Source organism: Hyperolius riggenbachi, chromosome 2, assembly GCF_040937935.1.
Source record: "Hyperolius riggenbachi isolate aHypRig1 chromosome 2, aHypRig1.pri, whole genome shotgun sequence".
Taxonomy (NCBI): domain Eukaryota; kingdom Metazoa; phylum Chordata; class Amphibia; order Anura; family Hyperoliidae; genus Hyperolius; species Hyperolius riggenbachi.
The window spans coordinates 229,476,745-229,498,240 of record NC_090647.1 but is presented as its reverse complement, the minus strand read 5'-3'; the positions used below and the strand labels follow the sequence as shown (position 1 = coordinate 229,498,240).

Sequence of the window (21,496 nt, the reverse complement as noted above, 5' to 3'; positions counted from 1 at the left end):
TTATGAAGGTTGCTTGTTGGTCCTAGTTAATTACAGCTTTATGTAGTTATATAGAAACACGTGGCTATGGCGTGAATGGTGTAAGTGCTGTATAACTGGCTATGTTGAGGTCGACCTTCTAGTTTCATGCAAAAGATCTCTTTGAGTTGTATCTGTACTACAAAAGGCTTTGTTCATTTCAAGTTCATATTTGAGCCTCCCTGTTGAATTTTTAGCTCTTTACCTAAATTTATATCACGTGTTCATGTTTGAGCCCACCCCTTGGAGATTGGTTCACTAGGAGTTAACGAACTGGCAGAATTACTGTAAAGACAATTATGCCTTGCATTTTTCTGTCAAATGCAGATACTACAATGTAATATAAATGTGATATATCTTGTTTTCCCAGTGCTTACCTGCAAACACAAAAACAATGTTTGCATAAGAGCTTGGAAAAACACACACCAGCTCTTTCTCTTTTTCAGGTATTTGCTTTTTTGTGTAAATTGATCTTAGTGAGAGAGTAACTGGGTCATACAAATAAATGTATGAAGGACAAACACTTCTTTTTCACAAAAAATATTTTTGTAGACATCATAATTCATGAGGTATGTTTTTATAGACATAATCAATAATTAATGAAGTTTCATACACATCATATTAAACACAACCAAAAGGGAATTAAACCATTTAAAATTTTGGTTTATACGCTACAAGAAATTGCACCCCTCAATAAATGTCACCTCCTACATGGCCTCCTATGTCCTATTTTATGCTAAGTGCCTTGTCCTGGACTTCTGCAGCGGTAGAGGCTGACCTCTGACCTGGTGCTATATAGCAGTTAGAAGTCAAAAACGATGCCTGGAGCCCGGGATTGGGTCGAACCCGCAAATCCCATTCCCGCCTGTCAACAGTGCTATATAACCCCAGCTATATAGACAAAATTGTGCTCAAACTGCCCTCCTATTGTGGCTATAGCCAATAATTACATTGTGGGCTATGTCTGTGCCCCAATTGACACGCTGTGTGTATATTTTCACTTCTTCACTCTGAAATACCGTATATTATCTGAAAAATAAATCAGTTTAAATGAGCCTATAAATTCATGGTAGTCTAAAAAGATGACATCAATTTAGTGGGCAGAACAATGACAGCAGTACGTAAAAAAATTATTTAGGTTTTGCCATCTGGTCCAAGAAGATGCCTTTGATGCAGGGCTGTGGAGTCTGTACCAAAGTCATCCAACTCCAACTCCAGGTACCCAAAATGGCTCCGACTCTACACTGAATCCTTCGTCTAATACTTACCAAGACTGGGGATTTGGTACTAAAATCATCTGACTCCGACGACTCAGTTTCTGAAACAACCGACTGTGACTCTAACTCCAGATACCCAAAATTGCTCTGATTCCTGTTCTCCAACTCCACAGCCCTGGTTTGATGATAAAACAAAAATATTAAGACAGACCACAAACTGGACGATTGCTACAGAATGACTGTGGTAATTATTTAGAAACTGTGAAACTCTTAACCTCCCTGGCGGTAAGCCCGTGCTGAGCACGGGCTATGCCGCCGGGAGGCACCGCTCAGGCCCCGCTGGGCCGATTTGCATAATTTTTTTTTTACTACACGCAGCTAGCACTTTGCTAGCTGCGTGTAGCATCCGATCGCCGCCACTACCCGCCGATCCGCCGGTTTTCGTCGCGCCGCGGCCACCCCCCAGACCGCGTGCGCTGCCTGGCCAATCAGTGCCAGGCAGCACTGTGTGGTGGATGGGAGTCCCCCCCCCTCCCCCCATGGCGACGGGGGAAGCCCTCCAGGAGATCCCGTTCTTTGAACGGGATCTCCTGATCTCCGATCGCCGGCGGCGATCGGAAGGGCTGGAGGAATGCCGCTGAGCAGCGGCTATCATGTAGCGAGACTTTATTAAAAAAATTTAAAAAACACTACTTTGCTGCCACCTGGTGGATTTTTTTAAACCGCCGGGAGGGTTAATATACTGTATCTTGAGCTTACCTAGATGGCAATGAAAGTGATTCAGTAGAAATCCATAAAATCATTCAAGCTAACAGAGCCTGCTTCTGTCTTTCACATAATCTCAGCTTATGAAATTCATAAAAACTACATTTAGGTAAAGAAAACCAGAATTAAGCCTATAGTCACGTATAGCTGTAAAATGGGACCTCATTCAAAATCTAGCAAGTAACATTGATACAGTTTGAAAGGAAGATGCTATGTAAAATCTACGGTCCCACCAATGAAAATGGAACATAGTCAAACACAACTATGATCTCTATTAGCTATATACAGACCTTCCACTAACAGAGCACATCTAATGGTTGATGGGTGTAGTTAGACTGAATGAAAGGAGGAGAAAGTCAGAAAAAATGCAAGAGAACTATTAATAATACAACTTGAAAGACATTGAAATAGGCTAATGCCTGAACTAGGATGAGGGAAGCATGCAAAGTTAATTCATCGTGAATGGTGATGGCCTGCGGTTCGCCTCAGTGGACAGTTCACATTTATGGCGCACTTTACACTATGTTCGCGGTCACCACATACTTTAACATGGAGCCCTGTTTTGAAGCTTTACAACCCTTCTTTTTTTTTTTTTTTTTTTTTTTTTTTTTGACAGTTTTGACAATTTTTTTTTAAAGATCTTGTGGCTGCAAATATGCTGTAAAGGTTTTTGAAGTCAATGGGGTCTGCCGCAAACTGCTGACACCTAAGATTTTTTTTTTCAATATATATTTTGAAATTGGAGATCGACAGCCCCAGAATCAATGTTTTGCATCTAATTTGGCACACACAATGCTCAATTAGCTCCACCATGCATAATCATAATAATCATTAGCCGTAATTATTTATGTATGATTGTGTCCTATTAAAGTAATGGGAATCTATTTCCATTGTAGAATTATTATATAGTAAGTCCTACAGCTGGCACAGCATTTCTTTAAATGTTTGGCATAAACTTTTAGTCCAACATCCAAGAAAGGGACAGTGGCCTCAATTCACTAAACTTATCTCCTGTCTTTAATAACTCTTCTAGAGTTGTTACCATGGTGATAAGGCATGTAGTATTCAGGAAACCTTTTACCTCAGGCAAACCTAAAGTTAACTCTTCTGTCTTTAAGTTAACTCTTTAATCCTTAAAATAACTCCAGAGTTAAAGACAGGCTGTTCATTAACTGCAAGTGAAAATAACTACAGAGGAGGTAAATTAACTACAGAAGAGGTAACGTAAGGAATGAAGAGATAAGATAACTCTCTTACTGTGTGGAGGTAAGTTTTCTCTTGCCTTATTATCTCCAGCATGATCTTAGTGAATTGAGGCCAGTGAGTGTTCAGCATTCATGACCAGCCTATGTGCCTTTCAGTGTTGGTTGGTGGGGGTTACCTTGTAAGGGGGTTAGCAATGTTTGAACAGCAGTGTACTCTTGCCAGCTTCTGTGTATAAAAAAAAAAAGGTGAGGGTAATTTTTAGTATGAGGGGATATATGTTGGAATGTGTTCATTCCATTAACCACCTTGCCGGTTTTCACGACCTGAGATCGGGGTAGAAAAAAATAAGCCATTAGCGGTGATCCCGAGCTCAGGTCGGGGTAGGCATTGCAGAGCTTTACCTTTAGTTGTGGAGTCCCGCGCGCGATCTCGCTGCGCAGCGGGACTCCAGCCTCTCTCCCCGGCAGTGTGGGGTCTTTCCCTGGCCGCCGGGATCCCCCATGTCCCCGCTATTCTTCCGGGGACCCGGCAGCCAGTTGGAGCAGCGGAGCCGTGGCGGTGGCAGCAGAGCGGTGGTGGCAGCGTGACGTCATCGGGGGCGGGGCTAATATTGAAAACGAACTTCTCTATATTAGAGAATTATAGAGAAGTTCGTTTATATGTATATTAGCGCCATCTTGTGGGCAAAGAGAAAACTGCAGCACAGGAGCCCAGGAAGGTACATTTTTTTTTTTTTTTTATTTTGCTGCAGATCTCCCTGCCAGAATGATTTTTTTCAGGTTTTAGGGTCTGAAAGAGTGGAAAAAAATTGCACCGCTTTTAGACCCTAAAATCTGGAAAGAATCAGACCGCCAAGGAGGTTAATAGACTGCCAACACCTTTCCATTCCAATCAAACGAATGAGAACCGTACTAGCTCATAGCCTTCCCACAAAGTTATTGTAAAGAGACCACAAAAATGATGTAATAAAAGAAAACTCATTCCTTACCTACCTGTAGTATGACTTTCATTAAAGAGTACCTAAAGTAAATATGTCCGAGCTTGTCATGACAGATTTTGGGGGGGGGGGGAATTAAATACCTGTTCTGGCATTCTCCCCCAAGACGGTTGATTGTTCCAGGGCTGTTCAATTTTTTTGCAATCGGAAACGTTGCTCATCTTGTATTTTCACATAGCCAGAAAAAAAAAGTGAACTATTGTGTCACAAAATGCAGTGCAGTTATTTTCACAGTTTCTAGTATATAAGGGCCCTAGCATACTAAAACATTTGTGGTAGTTAGATATACAGTATGTACCGGTATAAGCTTTGTTCTTGTATTTAAAGTCTTTGAATTTTACCATTTGTTCCTTCCTGTCACCCTCCCATTCCCTTCTCTTTCCTGCCCATTCACTTCCCTTGAGAGGAGGAAATGGGAGGGTGATAGGAGAGAACATCAAAGCAAGCCTGCCTCATCCCCTCTGAAAATTTGACTATAGTAGGAAATCAAATTTTTGGTTTCAGGGGCAGGGGGTGCAGACACGGAGTGCCTACAGGGGCTGGGGGTGCAGACACGAAGTGCCTACAGGGGCTGGGGGTGCAGACACGGAGTGCCTACAGGGGCTGGGGGTGCAGACACGGAGTGCCTACAGGGGCTGGGGGTGCAGACACGGAGTGCCTACAGGGGCTGGGGGTGCAGACACGGAGTGCCTACAGGGGCTGGGGGTGCAGACACGGAGTGCCTACAGGGGCTGGGGGTGCAGACACGGAGTGCCTACAGGGGCTGGGGGTGCAGACACGGAGTGCCTACAGGGGCTGGGGGTGCAGACACGGAGTGCCTACAGGGGCTGGGGGTGCAGACACGGAGTGGAACAGACAACGCACAGAGGTATGTGGATCCAGCATGAACATATCTCTGTGCTTAGCTTAGGTAGCATTGCCTTAGGTGTGCTTTAAAGCGGTATCGTCACCATAAAAATCAAATTTCAACAGCAACTGGTCTGAGTGTATTAAGGGATAAAGATGCTAATCCTGCATTCAAAACTTTCAAAACTTTTTCTGCTGTTATGATTTGGAGTTATCACATAGCTTAGGAGCACTGGCCCTTTAGTAGTCGGTGCCAAAGAATTGCATGCTGGGGGTTCTTCTTATCTATAATGTATTTCTCCTCTTTCCTTTATTTCCCTGTCAGCTGCTTATCTGAAACCTAATCGCCTACTCTCTTGTGTTTACAAGCAAGGCTGAGGCGACTCAGCGATTGGAGGAGACAAGAAAAAAGTAAAGGGCAGAAATGACATCACAAGTTAGCCTTAACTGTGGGCAAAAGACATGGCCCCCACCACTAACAGAATTCTCGTCATTTACTATATAACATTCACTGAAATCAAAACATGAACAGCAAAATACATGTGTTATGTAAGCAGATCAAGTATTTATCTACTTATATGTGTTTTTTTTTTCCTGGCATAGTATGTCTGATCCTACTGCTTTAAACGCCATGTTTAAAACTGCACATTCAATTGTCAAATTCTCAATTTACGGCAATGTGACAGACGAGGAATTTAAGTGTGCTACATTTGATGGAGTTGCAGAGTGCTGCCTCCGACCTGGCAGAAACAGCAATAAGTGCAATAGTCTGTTTCCGGAGGCGATGCTTCCATTGCTGAATGCACAGCATTATCTTATTTTACCAAGTAAAGAGGTACATTTAGAAGGGATGACCTGCTACGACATATAAACCATGTACAAGCCAGACAACGATTTTGTTGCCAGGGTTTAGTGCACTTTAAAGTGGACCCCAAGCTCAAAATCAGTTTTTAGGTTTTTGGGGTTTTTTTTGTTTTTTTTGTGCTTTATTATTAACTATAAGGAAGGTTTGACTAAGCTTTTTAAAAGTCATACATATTGGTCTATTGGCTGTTGTGATATTTTACGGTGCTCAGCTTCTGAGTTCTGCTGCTGCTGTAGCTCTGCCACGGGTGCTGATATCAGCAAAGCCTCCAGTGAAAGTGTGCGAAGGCTCTGCTGACACCAGTGTGCCAAATTGCCAATTACTAGCTGACACAGAAAAGCCTAGAAGCAAAAGAGCTGTAAGGTTCGCTTTAAATAAATATCCTCACTGCTGTTGTTTTATGGGATTCATTTTTTAATACTGTATGTTCCATGTCGTGACCATAGCATTAATACTGGTTTCCATAGCTGCATGAAAGCATATTGGCATCTAAGGGTTTGCTGTTCTCCAGTTATTGATGATTAGAGCTCAATGCAAACTGAAAATGATGCGGTTTTGTCTAGGACACATGCCTCTGTAATGGATTATCCATGAGAAAAGCCAAACACACAGCAAGCAGACTAGAGCTTTAGAATGTTCCATCAGTACATGTTTTAAGGCTGATATCTAGCAAATGTTTTATGCATCGTATCGAACATGTGAGACACTTGAAGGTTTTTAGTAGATGTTTGCTAGCATCACCTTTGTCACTTGGAAATTAAATGGGTCTTTCTAGGCTTTGTAAGTTCAAAATATTTTGCAGCAAAGCCTTTTTCATCATTATAGCTGGATCAAGGCTGGATTTACACTGTACAAAAACCGGAACATGTGGATGCAAATGTATTTTATGCAAACCAATAGGATCCGTTCACATCAGTCCATTCAGAATGGATCTGTGCTGGCGAGCAGATTGCAAGTATGGGTCCAGCATGATTGGCTGGGTGACATGTGTGCCAACGGAATCAATGAAAACCTATGAGAATGGCGCTGGGTATACCACCACTGCTTAGTCTACTGCACGGAAGAAGCGCAGGGTATACCGTTCTGGCCCCCATTAAAATCATCTTTCATTGACTTTGCAACAGACCAATAGGAACCCTTCCTCACCCAGTAAGTTTTCTCATTTGTTCTGGACCAATGAGAATTTAACTTGGTGTTCAGGAAGGATTCCTATTAGTCTTTGAAACTTGATGCTTCTAATGGGGCTGCATATCTGGTGGTAGCGCATGCAGCGGTGGAGGACACAAATGGATGGTGGCAGCAGAAACGGATATGTAGTGATGTAAGCGGAACCAAATCAGCAAAGGAAGGTATGTGAACGATGCGTGCGGACACGTGATGGAACCTGCGGGGATCCATTTTGTTCTGGACCGTAGGAGTCCAGCCTAAGGCTCAGTTCACAACATGTCCGTTCACCTGCATTTTGACAAACTGGTAGCACACTTGAAATGGTCAGGTCGAGGACTGCAGTGACTTTCAATGGGTTGCTTCACAGTGGCCAGTTGCATTTGAGTCCGTTGCAGAAAAAAATCTGACTACAGGCTTTTGTTGACTTGTCTTTAATTCCTTTGATTTAATCTAGCACTCTTATAAATATGTAATAAATAACATTAACAAACATACAACATGAAAGATCAAAACTGCTCTGCATAGTGATTGACATTATCTGGATGGTCGTGTGGCTTCTTTTTCCAGAATAGATACAGTGGTTTGCAAAAATATTCGGCCCTCTTGAAGTTTTCCACATTTTGTCATATTACTGCCACAAACATGAATCAATTTTATTGGAATTCCACATGAAAGACCAATACAGAGTGGTGTGCATGTGAGAAGTGGAACGAAAATCATACATGATTCCAAACAATTTTTTACAAATAAATAGCTGCAAGGTGGGGTGTGCGTAATTATTCAGCCCCCTTTGGTCTGAGTGCAGTCAGTTGCCCATAGACATTGCCTGATGAGTGCTAATGACTAAGTAGAGTGCGCCTGTGTGTAATCTAATGTCAGTACAAATACAGCTGCTCTGTGACAGCCTCAGAGGTTGTCTAAGAGAATATTGGGAGCAACAACACCATGAAGTCCAAAGAACACACCAGACAGGTCAGGGATAAAGTTATTGAAAAATTTAAAGCAGGCTTAGGCTACAAAAAGATTTCCAAAGCCTTGAACATCCCACGGAACACTGTTCAAGCGATCATTCAGAAATAGGACTATGGCACAACTGTAAATCTACCAAGACAATGCCATCCACCCAAACTCACAGGCCGAACAAGGAGAGCGCAGATCAGAAAAGCAGTCAAGAGGCCCATGGTGACTCTGGCCGAGCTGCAGAGATCTACAGCTCGGGTGGGGGAATCTGTCCATAGGACAACTATTATTCATGCACTGCACAAAGATAGCCTTTATGGAAGAGTGGCAAGAAGAAAGCCATTGTTAACATAAAAGCATAAGACGTCCCGTTTGCAGTTTGCCACAAGCCCTGTGGGGGACACAGCAAACATGTGGAAGAAGGTGCTCTGGTCAGATGAGACCAAAATGGAACTTTTTGGCCAAAATGCAAAACGCTATGTGTGGCGGAAAACCTACACTGCACATCACTGAACACACCATCCCCACTGTCAAATATGGTGGTGGCAGCATCATGCTCTGGGGGTGCTTCTCTTCAGCAGGGACAGGGAAGCTAGTCAGGGTTGATGGGAAGATGGATAGAGCCAAATACAGGGCAATCTTGGAAGAAAACCTCTTGGAGTCTGCAAAAGCCTTGAGACTGGGGCGGAGGCTCACCTTCCAGCAAGACAACGACCCTAAACCTAAAGCCAGGGCAACAATGGAATAGTTTAAAACAAAACCTATCCATGTGTTAGAATGGCTCAGTCAAAGTCCAGATCTAAATCCAATCGTGAATCTGTGGCAAGATCTGAAAACTGCTGTTCACAAATGCTGTCCATATAATCTGACTGAGCTGGAGCTGTTTTGCAAAGAATGGGCAAGGATTTCAGTCTCTAGATGGGCAAAGCTGGTAGAGACATACCCTAAAAGACTGGCAGCTGTAATTGCAGCAAAAGGTGGTTCTACAAAGTATTGACCAAAGGGGGCTGAATAATTACGCACACCCCACTTTGCAGTTATTCATTTTTTTTTTAAATGTTTGGAATCCTGTATGATTTTTCGTTCCACTTCTCATGTGTACACCACTTTGTATTGGTCTTTCACGTGGAATTCCAATAAAATTGATTCACGTTTGTGCCAGTAATATGACAAAATGTGGAAAACTTCAAGGGGGCCGAATACTTTTGCAAACCACTGTATTTGCGTTAGATTACAAAACAAAATTGATACTTGGGAACTGTGCTAAAGCTTGCTGTGTTTCCTTTAACATAACTCCTCCCCTGAAATAAGCCCTATCTTATATTTCATGAATGCTTAAAATATAAGCCCTCCTCCGAAATTAAGCCCTAGCTGTATACCGGTAGAAAATCGGATGCTGTGCTAGTGTATGGGGAAGTGTGCAGTCTTACCACACCTCCCCTAGTGGCAATATATAGATGTTTGCATTTTACATTCATGATTTAGATATATAAATTAAAGTTAATGTAACAATACCTATTGCAGGAGCTTTATGATGTATTATTATTTGACCCTTGTAAAAGAGAGGGTAAAAGCCAGGCAGGTGGCATTACAACTAGAAATCTGAGATGGCTACTTCTATATTCTTTTCTCTTTTGGTTTACTTTAAAGTAGGCCTGAAGCAAGGAAGCTCTCTTCAGGTTGAATAATTACCTATGTAAATGGATGACTTTAGATACCATAGAGGCTTCCTGGTCCTTGCTCTGTTCCGTTGTTCCAGCACCGGTCTCAGTTGAAGTTCTTCGACTTGCAAGGTCAGACACTTTTTTTGGAACTCCTTGTGCAGACTTCGGAAGTGCTCTCTTCCCCAAGTACTTCAAAAGAGAAGTTCCATACTAAGCATGAGTGTGAGCTTGTGTATGCACAGTATGGATGTGCCAGTCTTCAGAAGCATTAGGATGTGAGTACTTCCGAAAGCCTGCCGAGAAGTACCAAAGACACAGTGTAAGTTCAATGGGGTATAGTGGTGGGGACAGGGGTTCTATAGTATCCAGAGCCTTCCTCTACATTTATATGCATCTAAACTGAAGTGAGCTTCCTTCATGTTCACATTAAAGTGTAGCAGAGATGACTAATACCTACCGTTTTTATACATACCTGGGGCTTCCTCCAGCCCCATGTGCACGGATTGCTCCCACGCCACTGTCCTCCGTTGCCTGCAGCTCCGGTATCGGGTCCCGTTCCTCTTGCACAGACTGGCTGTGACTGGTCGAAGTAAGTGTGCTCTGTATATATCTCTCCAGACTGGCCATGACTGGCCAAAGTAACGGGACCTGATAAAGGAGCTGCAGGCAGCGGAGGATGGCGGCGTGGGAGCAATCTGTGCGTATGGGGCTGGAGGAAGCCCCAGGTATGTATAAAACAGTAATTAGGGCCCTTTTACACTTAATCAGTTGCTCTCAGTTATAACTGAAAGAAAACTGATTTTCAAAGTAATGCCCATGTTTTCCTATGGCACCTTTCACACTTAACGCGTTTTAACTGAAATCTTCCTCCCAATGCACTGCTATGGAAAAAACGTGCACTAACTCATACCAACTGATTAAGTGTAAAAGGACCCAAAGTATTTGTCATCTCTGGTTTCTTTTTAAGCTTGCTTGCCTAGTGCTGAAAAGGTATTTCACTTTTATAGGATATTTAGTTGAAGAAAAAAAAAATCTTGCTACTCGTGTGAAAATGCCAGATCTTATGACCTACACGTTTATTGAGCCAGGCTGCTGCAAACCTAGGCATATCTGAGAATACTTCTGACACTTCACATCAGCAGCTCTCTGGTCCATCCTTCCTGTTGAAATGGATAGCAGCATCCTATCTCACGTGAACTTTCACAAGGTCCTTCATGCATGAGAGGGAACTGCGCTGCCTTTAAGTCCTGTCCTCTTATCTTAATGATGTTGGGTCTGCAGCTGAAAGGTTGGACTGTTGTCACTGAAGGCAATGACAGTTCATACATGCCTTGAAATATGAGAAAACTCAAACGAGTTTAATGAGCGATGTGCCTTTGTGACTTAGTCAGGAAAGATAATATGGCAAGAGTTTGTGATTGCACTTTTAAAATTTCACATTTGACGCTCAATACAGCCTACTGGAGCCCTGGCTGTCTGAGTGAACAGGGACACACAGACATAGATTTAAAAATCAATGAACCGTGGGTCTAAAATCCATACAAACCAGCTTTCATTAATCTTGTCTTATGGAGGGCTTGATTCCAGTTCATTGTTAGAGATGGAGGTTGTGTTCATTGCAGATATGTTAGATTTGCGTGTTTTTTTTTTGGCAAGAACACTGTGATGCTTTGTGCATTATTTTTCTTAGAATTCAAACCTAGTCTCCTACTGTTCATTTCATTTAAAGCTGGAATTGCAGATTGATTGAAAGAGGAAGTAAAGTCAAACAAAGGGCTGCAACATGAGTGTGCTTATCTGACATGTTAGTGCCAAGAGCAGTAATTCATAGCAGCCAGCTAAAAATTACAATTATTGTATTTAAATTATTTAAAAATCACTGTGTCCATTACAGCAGAGAGCATTCAGCTGCACTTTACCTTCATAAAATGGTTAATATGGTAATAGTATAGTAAAGTACACTATGTTTAAAATGTATGTTTAATGCTGTTCTTGGTGAAATTGATATCTTTCAATATAGATAACCTCTCTCTGTATCACAAATCCATCTTCTGTGGTCTTGTGGTGGGTATTCAGCTTTAAGGATTATTACCTCTGGACAAATCCTAAAATAAGTATTTATTTACTTTCTATCTTTTGGTCTTTGGGGTTCTCCAATTATTTTTTTTTTTTCTTTCTGCTTTACTTTTTCTCAGAGTACTGCTGTGAGTTACCACATAGTGTCAACGTCCACTGTTATTCTCTAGGCCACAGACAAAGGAAATCCGTCTGAAGTTTAGAAAGAAGATAATAGAGGCTCACTATGAGCGAGAAGGCTACACTGCCATTTCCAAATGATTCAGTGTCCAGAACTGATGTAGTGTCCAGAACTGATGTACGTTGCATCATTGCAAAGTACAAGGAGACAAATGCCTGTAAGAAGCAAACCTGGCTGTGGCCATAAAGACGAGGTATCTAGAACTCTGGAGTGGAAAGTAGTCAGAGATGTCAGTAAGGAACCTCAGACATCTGCCAAGATGATTTTTGGTGACCTAGCCTCTTCTGGAGTTAATGTTTCAAGGAACACAGTTTTGAGGGCTTTTCATCGTGGTAGGCTTCAGGGCCATCGTACCAAAAGAACCCCTTTACTCAAAGAGCGGCACATGACAGCCTGACTGAGGTTTGCCAGTGAATATCTGAAAGGTAAAGATGAGTTTTGGAGGTCTGTGCTTTGGTTTGAATAGACTAAACTGGAACTGTTTGGGCACATGGATGCTGTAATGATCTGTGCTGCTGTCTGCACAGGCAGACAGCTGTTTGACCATTTGTTAGCTCTGAGTGCTGCAGGTCCTTGGAAAAGAGACCTGTCTCCACTCTGCAAGCTGCAGAGTTGCTGTTCTGGGGAGGAATTTGCATCCACTTGTCATGCAAATTGCCTAGCTGCTTCCTCTGATGGCTTGCAGTATAAAAAAGATTTCCTCCCATAATCCCTTGCTGGTCATGATGGTTTGTTCCTGCTAACTTACCTGGAGTCTCAGCCTTTGCTAATTGTTTGCTAATATTATCTTAGAGTAATTCCTTGGGGGTGCACTAGCATTCCTTCTAGCGTAGTCAGGTTGTTGTATTATCTGTTTGCCTTGTACTGTCTATATGTTGCGATTGTCTTGTCGCCAGTGGCGGTCGACAGGAAATCGTTCTGTCTGTTGGGATCGCATTCGCCCTAGAGGTAGTGGCGGAGGTGCTGTAGGCTCGCTGAGGTAACAGTTTAGCAAGCGTTCGCGTTCTCTATTCATTTTCGTGTTACATTGGTTTGTTAGGGTTGGCGTGTTTTGTCTCTGTTGTGTTTTTCGTGCGGAGACCGCGCTTAGCGAGTGCGTTTGTTATTTTCCTTGGCATTCAGATCATTGTCATTTGTTGTGTCCTTCTTGCTACACTTGTGCTCTGTCTTGGTTCGGTCTTGTGTCACTGTCGGTAATCGCCACTCTTGCAATTGCATTCCCACTTGGTTTCCGCTGTTGTGTGTTCACCGTCGCCGGATGGTGATTAGATTGGTGGACACACATACATTCTGTCGCTGTGCTCACTCTCTCTTTCTGAGGGCTATTTTGCCCTGCATTGTTGCAATTCATACAATTCCCATCTGGCATCTGTGGCAGTGCAGAGGGGTTGTTCCTCTGCACTCCACAGCTCCATCTGCCGGTGGGAATTTCCCTCTACAAGTGCATTACACCAAAGATGAGTTCTGCCGTTTTTTATACGCTTGTGGAGGATTTCCGCAGTGTCAGCGCACATCTTGTGCGCTGACACATCAATCGTTACAAATGTTTCTTATGTTTGACAAAGAAAGGGAGAGGCCATCAATCATTTGAACACAGTCCCCACAGTTAAACATAGTGGTGGGATTATCATACTGTTTTGCAACCTCAGACACAGGGAGCCTTGTTCAGGTGCCTGGCATCATAATAAAAGAAAATTATGTTAACATTTTGAGGGAGAATATGCAGAAATCTTCTCGTAGTTTAGACCTAGGTCATCACTGGGTCTTCCAACAAGACAATCACCCAAAGCATACATCAAAATTTTAAAATCAAAACAGTTCCTCAAGGATACTAAAAGCAAGATCCTGGAGTCGCCTGCACAGAGCCCGGACCTCAATTTTATTGAATCTGTGACGGGGGCTCAAAGTTAATGTCCATGCTAGGAAACCATGCTATTTGGACCAGCTAGAACAGTTTGCAATGGAAGAATGGGCCCTCAGGAGACCTGCGGCAACCTAATAACTGCTCTAAGAGATTGTCAGTTGTGGCTCAGAAAGGGTACACTATGATTATTGATGGCCAGGGAACTAATAATTGTGGACGTCTCATTTTTGCCCTTTCTTGTTTCAATAAACTGTGTGTGTATTATTATTATTATTATTATTATTATTATTATTATTATTATTATTATTATTATTATTATTATTATTATTTATTGTATTTATAAAGCGCCAACATATTACGCAGCGCTGAACATTAATTTAGGTTACAGACAATATTTAGGGGTGACATACAGCAATATGACAATACAGGAATAATAGAAAACCAGATCACACAGCACAGTATGAGTACAAGGTAATGCTTAGTCAGTCACTGGATTGAGCATGGAGATTAGGCAAGTTAGGTTCACTCAGATGCATAGCATGGGTTCACAGTAATGGAGGTGCATGATCAGGTAGGACACAAAAGGAGGAGGACCCTGCCCAAAGGCTTACAATCTAGAGGGAGAGGTAAGGACACGAACGGTAGGGGACCAGAGTTCAGCTGTAGGTTTAGAGCACTTGTGAGGGGTAGTAGGCCAGAGTGAAAAGGTGAGTTTTGAGGGCTTTCTTGAAGATGTTGAAGGGGGGGGCTGCCCTAATGGGTGGAGGTAGGGAGTTCCATAGTGTTTGAGCAGCTCTTGAGAAGTCCTGGAGGCGTGCATGGGACTGGGTGATGCGGGGGGCGGTTAGGCGAAGTTCATTGGAAGAGCGGAGTGAGCGGCTAGGTGTGTACCTCTGAGTAAGATCGGAAATGTAGGTTGGACAGGTTTTGTGGACAGATTTGTAGGTCAGACACAGTATCTTGAATTTGATTCTGGACTGGATAGGAAGCCAGTGGAGGGATTCTAGGAGGGGATCGATGGGAGCAGTGGATAATTCTGGCTGCCGCATTCATGATGGACTGCAGTGGGGCTGTTCGGGTCATAGGGAGACCAGACAGCAGTGCATTGCAGTAGTCAAGGCGGGAAATTATGAGGGCATGGATGAGGAGTTTGGTGGTGGCAGAGGTCAGGAAAGGGCGAATCTTACAGATGTTACGAAGGTGGAAGTTGCAGGACTTTGTGAGGATTTGGATGTGGGAAGTGAAGGAGAGTGCGGAGTCTAGGGTGACACCCAGACAACGGGCTTGAGAGGTAGGGCGAATGGTAGTGTGGTTAACAGTGACATGCACATCTGGGAGGTTCGTGGATGGCCGGGGTGGGAAGATCATAAATTCCGTTTTGTCTAGATTTAGTTTCAGGAACCTAGCGGACATCCAGGAGGAGATGGCTGATAGGCAGGAGGAGACCTTGTCCATGGTAGTGGTGGATATGTCAGGGGTGTGGAGGTAGATCTGGGTGTCATCTGCATACAGATGATAGTTAAAACCCATGGAGGAGATAACCTTGCCAATGGAGGATGTGTATAGGGTGAACAGTAGGGGGCCAAGGACCGAACCTTGGGGGACTCCCACCGAGAGGTGGTTGGGGGTGGACGAGGACTCATTGAAGGCGGTCGTGAAGGAGCGGTTGGAGAGGTAGGATGAAAGCCAGGACAGGGCGAGATCGTGAATGCCCAAGGACTGGAGGAGTAGGGGATGATCTACTGTGTCAAAAGCTGCTGAAAGGTCAAGGAGGAGAAGAATGGAGTATTTACCTTCAGCTTTAGCTAAGGCAAGGTCATTGACCACTTTGGTGAGAGCAGTTTCGGTTGAGTGGGCAGGCCGAAATCCAGATTGCAGTGGGTCTAGGATTGAGTTGGCATTGAGGTACTGGGTCAGGCGTTTGTGAACCAGACGCTCCAGGAGTTTTGAGGCAAAGGGGAGGAGGGAGATAGGACGGTAGTTGGAGGGTAGCGAGGGGTCGAGGGAGGGTTTCTTGAGCAGGGGTAGTACAGTGGCCTGCTTGAAGTCTGAGGGGAAGGTGCCTGTGGATAGGGAGAGGTTGAACAGGGTAGTGAGGACTGGGGCCAATTCCGTGAAGTGAGGCTGGAGTAAATCAGAAGGGATGGGGTCAAGGGACGAAGTAGTGGTATGGGAAGTCTGCAGTAGGTGGTTGACTTCCTCGGTGGTAGTAGGAGTGAAGGTTGTGAGGGGAGGATAGGGTGGAGGAGGAGCTGGTTGGGAGGGGGTGGGAGGTGAAGATTGGAGATTGGATATTTCTTGGCGGATGGAGACAATTTTGTTGGTGAAGTGGGTGGCTAAATCTGTGGCAGAGAGGGAGGAAACTGAGGGTGGGGGGGTGGGTTTAAGCAGGGAGTTGAAAGTGGCAAAAAGACGCCGGGGATTGGAAGCTTGTGCTCCGATGAGCTTGGTAAAGTATTCCTGCTTCGCATGAGCAAGGGCAGTGTGGAACTGCAGCAGGTTGGTCTTGTACTGTAGGAAATCCTGGTTAAGTCTAGTTTTTCTCCATTACCGTTCAGCGGCGCGTGTTTTCCTCTGGAGGTTGCGAGTATGGGTAGTGCGCCAGGGCTGGGGGTTAGGGGGTCGGTGGCGGCGAAATATTGGTGGAGCAGCTTTCTCTAGGGCTGATGAGAGAGTTTGGCGATACTGAGCTGCAGCAAGATTAGGACAGTTTAGGGTGGGGAGAGTGGAGGAGAGGGCATGGAGGGGGTCAGCAAGGACACTAGGGTTGAGCTTGCGTAGGTCTCGCTGCCATCGACCAGGTGGGTGGGTGGGTAATTTGGAGGTGCTTTCCCGTGAGGAGGTTGAAGGTGAGAAGGTGATGGTCTGAGGGTGGAAAGGGTGCGATGTCAAGGTCTGCAATGGTAGTGGATTTAGTGAATATAAGGTCGAGAGTATGACCTGCAGTGTGCGTGGGGGTGTTGGCGTGTTGTACTAGTCCAAGTGAGTTGGCAATGGTGAGTAGCCGGGTCACAGCGGAGCTCTGGGCTTCATCGATGGGAATATTGAAATCCCCAAGGATGATGGTGGGGAGGTCAGAGGAGAGGATGTGAGGGAGCCAGGAGGCAAGGTGATCGAGAAATTGTGGGGTGGAGCCCGGAGGGCGGTATAAGACCGCAACAATGGCAGGGAGGGGGTGGTAGAGGCGGATGGTGTGGGCCTCAAATGATGTGAATTGTAGAGAGGTAGGCGGGGTGAGGACACGGAAGGTGCAGGATGGGGAGAGGAGCAGACCCACCCCTCCCCCGGTCCTATTGTCTGGTCTGGGGGTGTGACTGAGGTGAAGCCCCCCGTAGGAGAGGGCAGCCTCTGCGGCAGAGTCAGAGGAGGTGAGCCATGTCTCAGTGAGTGTGAGGATGGTGAGGGATTTGGAGAGGAAGAGGTCGTGGACTGCTGTAAGTTTATTGCGGACGGATCTGGCATTCCAGAGACCACAGGGTAGGGGGAGTATGTGTTTGTGGGTGGGATGGATGGAAATAAGGTTGGAGCGAGGATGGGTGTTGAGGTTATTTGTGGACAGAGGGCTGTGAAGTGTATGAAGCAGGTCAGCAGGGGATGCTCGTCTGGCAGCAGGCTGTGGCCCAGGATTGGGTGATATATCACCAGCTGCAAGTAAGAGTAGGAGGGAGAGAGTGAGCAAATGTGAATGGGATTTAAATGTTTTTGAGCTGCTGGAGGGAGAGAGAGATTTCAGGAGAGCTAACAGTTCATGAGAAGCTGAGTAAGGTGAGGAAAGCAGAGCAGGTGAAATGAATAAATGTGTATCTATCTATCTACCGTATTTTTCGCCGTATAAGACGCACTTTTTCTTTCCCAAAATGTTGGGGGAAAAGTGGGTGCATCTTATGCGGCGAAGGTACGGATTTCGGGATGCAGAGGTGCACAGGGAAGCACTATATACATTACCTGCTCCTGCCGCCGCACTCCTGGCTCCAATCCTGGCTCCCCGATCCTCTTCTTCCATCTACCGCTGCCCGCTGCTGCCCCCGCCGAACATCGCTGGCCGGTCTTAATTAGCCGCAGGGATATGCTATCAGCACACCACGTGCGCCGGGGTCACGCATACGCATGTGTGACCCGGCGCACGCTGATAGCGTATCCCTGCGCAGCTAATTAGGACCGGCCAGCGTTGTTCGCGGCATGCGTGACCCCGGCACGTGGTGTGCTGATAGCGTATCCCTGCGGCTAAGACCGGCCAGCGATGTTCAGCGGGGGCAGCAGCGGGCAGCGGTAGATGGAAGAAGAGGATCGGGGAGCCAGGAGCGCGCCGGCAGGAGCAGGTAATGTATGTGTACTCACGCTGCCTGCACAGGGGGCACCGGCACTGGAGGACACACAGACAACAGGGGGCCACAGGCACAGGGGACACTGCCACAACAGGGGGACACTGCCACAACAGTGGGACGGGGGACACTGCAGGCAGAACAGGGGGACGCTGCAGGTAGAACAGGGGACGCTGCAGGCAGAACAGGGGGACGCTGCAGGCAGAACAGGGGGACGCTGCAGGCAGAACAGGGGGACGCTGCAGGCAGAACAGGGGGACGCTGCAGGCAGAACAGGGGGACGCTGCAGGCAGAACAGGGGGACGCGGCAGGCAGAACAGGGGGACGCGGCAGGCAGAACAGGGGGACACGGCAGGCACAACAGGGGGACACGGCAGGCACAGGGGGACACAGGAACAGCCAATCACTACACTGACCACATAGAGGAACATAGGCAGGCAACATGGGAACAACCAATCCTAACACTGTCCGCTTATGTGGTGTAATAGTATGTAATGTAACTGGAAAGGGGGGGGGGGGTAAAAAGTCCTTAAGACACCCCTGCATCATAGACACACCTAGGTTTAGTTTTTTCTTGTTTTCCTGATTTTCGCCCTCTAAATCTGGGTGCGTCTTATATGCCGGAGCGTCTTATACGGCGAAAAATACGGTATATCTATCATGAATTTTTTTTTTAAGCTCATACAGTGACTTGTATGATTAGTACATGTACAATGAACAGCGTGTTTCTTGCTTCTTCTTTAGAATGAAGTTAGACTCTCAGGTTCCTGTACTTTTGTAATTAGCTGCAGATGTATGTTAACATTAATATCTGTGCCAAATTCTACCACCAGGTTTATCTGATTTATAAACACTATATGGAACTGCATAAATGTCTGAGGCTTGAGAGTTTAATTTGTGTGCTCATGTCTGAAAGTTGTTTGGCACGGTAAATGGCTATTTAGGATATGTACAATAATGTCTGCTCCTCCAATCTGTGGTGCTGCACTTGGTTCCCCTGCAAGCAGAGAACATAAAGAGCTCATCGCTGTTACTTTCTTTAGCTGGGTTTTATGAGGGATAATTTGCAAAGCCAAGCCAGCACTTAAGCTGTAACCTCTTTTGACAGAAAATACAGATATTCTGTGCTCACGTACGCCAAGGCATTGTGAAAGTGTTTATGGAGTGGAACAAAATAAATTCCTAGTTCGCACATAATTATCATGGCAAAGCTACTGATACAATAGATAATAAACTTTTTACACTGAACATTACCATATCCGTCCTGTGCATTTTTGCAGTCCTGGAGGCGTGCACTCTACCAGATATTTCTAATGGAGTGTTAACTGGATTTGTGTGTAATGCAGTACATTAAATGCAGGGCATATGATTTATTATTTTCCATGCTATTAGCAAGTCCTTTCATTAACTTAGCACAAGGTTTTGCCAGTGTGAAGCTGTGACTTACAAAAAAGGGGGTTGTGCATGCTAATGTTGGTTTAAGTAGCTGTAGAATAGACTTTCTGTGATTTTCTTGTTATACAGAAAGCATACAATTGCAATTTCAGTGGCCTTTCAAACCAGTTTATTTAAACTTCATTTTGATGTCTTTTTTTTTTTCTTTTAAAGACCAGAGGGGGGACTCCATTTGGGAGAGCTGGAAGGATAAGAGAGGGTCACAAGGTCATTAAATCAAAGTAAGTATATTTTTACATCCCCACATTTTTAAAAACTGTTTTACATATTTAAAGTATGTTCTGGTTGGTAACCAAACCCTGCAGGGAACCGAATTATCAATACTTTCCACCTCTGTAGCACTCTGTACTAGATCAGTATATTTAGTATCTTCATGATCACTGCCACTATTGTCTTCCACAGTTTGTGGACTAAGCACTGCTATTACTGTATATGTATGTTATTTATGATGACTCTGAGTCAGTGCATGTTTTCCTCAACTCCAGGCACCACAAAATTGTTCTGACATCTCGACTCCAACGCCACAGCCCTGTTTTACATCAGTAATTTCATTGGCTCCTGACCTGTGAACCAATCAGTGATCAGCAAAAAAAAAAGTGCAAAATGCTTGGCCTCCTGCTGATCCTTTTGCCTCTACTTTTAGCCATAGACCCTGAACAAGCATGCAGATCAGATCATATTTCTTACTAAAGTTTGACTGGATTTGGTGCATGCTTGTTTCAGGTAGGTTATTCAGACACTGTTGATGCATGAAAGATCAGAAGGATGCCAGGCAACAAATAAATAAATATGGCAGCCTCCAATATCCCTCTCACTTCAGGTGTCCTTTAACTTCATTTCCTGTTAAAGAGTAACTGTCAAGCATAAAATCAATTCTTTATTTTTATCTGGTAAACAAGTAATAAGGATGCTTACAAGGCAATCCAAAAGTTAAAAATCACTCTCCTTTTTCTTCTCCATAAAACCTCATTCCCCAGTTTCCCTGGCTCTTATTTGGTACATCTGCCACACAAAGAGGAAGTGCAGGGCATGCTGGGTTTTCTTTTTTTTCTTCTTTACTTTACCCTCTGACTTAACTATTGCAGCCTGATTGGCTGACGCCTCTTCCCCTCCTGGTTTCCCCTACCATACCTCGGTTCCTCTCTGATTGGACAATATTTCTCAATGCACTTTCTACTTCAGAGCTGGGTAGGAGTGTCTGAAGACTGGGAGGAGGGTGGATGATGCACAAAGAGTAAGGGAGGAAATTATGTCAGGATTGTCTTCAAGATAGACACAAACAAATGGAAAATCCTAAGAAGGATTTTTTTTTTTTTTTACTGTAGAAAAACCACTAACCTCAAAATGTGGATAGGGCAATACATACAGTGGGTTGCAAAAGTATTCAGCCCCCTTGAAGTTTTCCACATTTTGTCATATTACTGCCACAAACCTGAATCAATTTTATTGCAATTCCACATAAAAGACCAACACAAAGTGGTGTACACGTGAGAAGTGGAACGAAAATCATATATGATTCCAAACATTTTTTACAAATAAATAACTGCAAAGTGGGGTGTGCATAATTATTCGGCCCCCTTTGATCTGAGTGCAGTCAGTTGCCTATAGACATTGCCTGATGAGGGCTAATGACTAAATAGAGTGCACCTGTGTGTAATCTAATATCAGTACAAATACAGCTGCTCTGTGAGGGCCTCAGAGGTTGTCTAAGTGAATATTGGGAGCAACACCGTGAAGTCCAAAGAACACACAAGCCAGGTCAGGGATCAAGTTTTTGAGAAATTTAAAGCAGGCTTAGGCTACAAAAAGATTTTCAAAGCCTTGAACATCCCAAGGAGCACTGTTCAAGCGATCATTCAGAAATGGAAGGAGTATGGTACAACTGTAAACCTA

The 21,496-nt window shown here is 44.5% G+C and overlaps 1 protein-coding gene across 3 annotated transcripts in view; it reads left to right on the top strand.

Moving 5' to 3' along the window:
* ST6GAL2 (ST6 beta-galactoside alpha-2,6-sialyltransferase 2) overlaps positions 1-21,496 on the top strand; it is a 174,703-nt gene that overhangs the window by 35,282 nt on the left and 117,925 nt on the right. For all 3 annotated transcript variants that reach the window (XM_068268274.1, XM_068268276.1, XM_068268275.1), the window contains exon 2: positions 19,757-19,824. The gene's annotated coding sequence lies outside the window, so the exon portion shown is untranslated. The remainder of the gene's footprint in view (positions 1-19,756; positions 19,825-21,496) is intronic.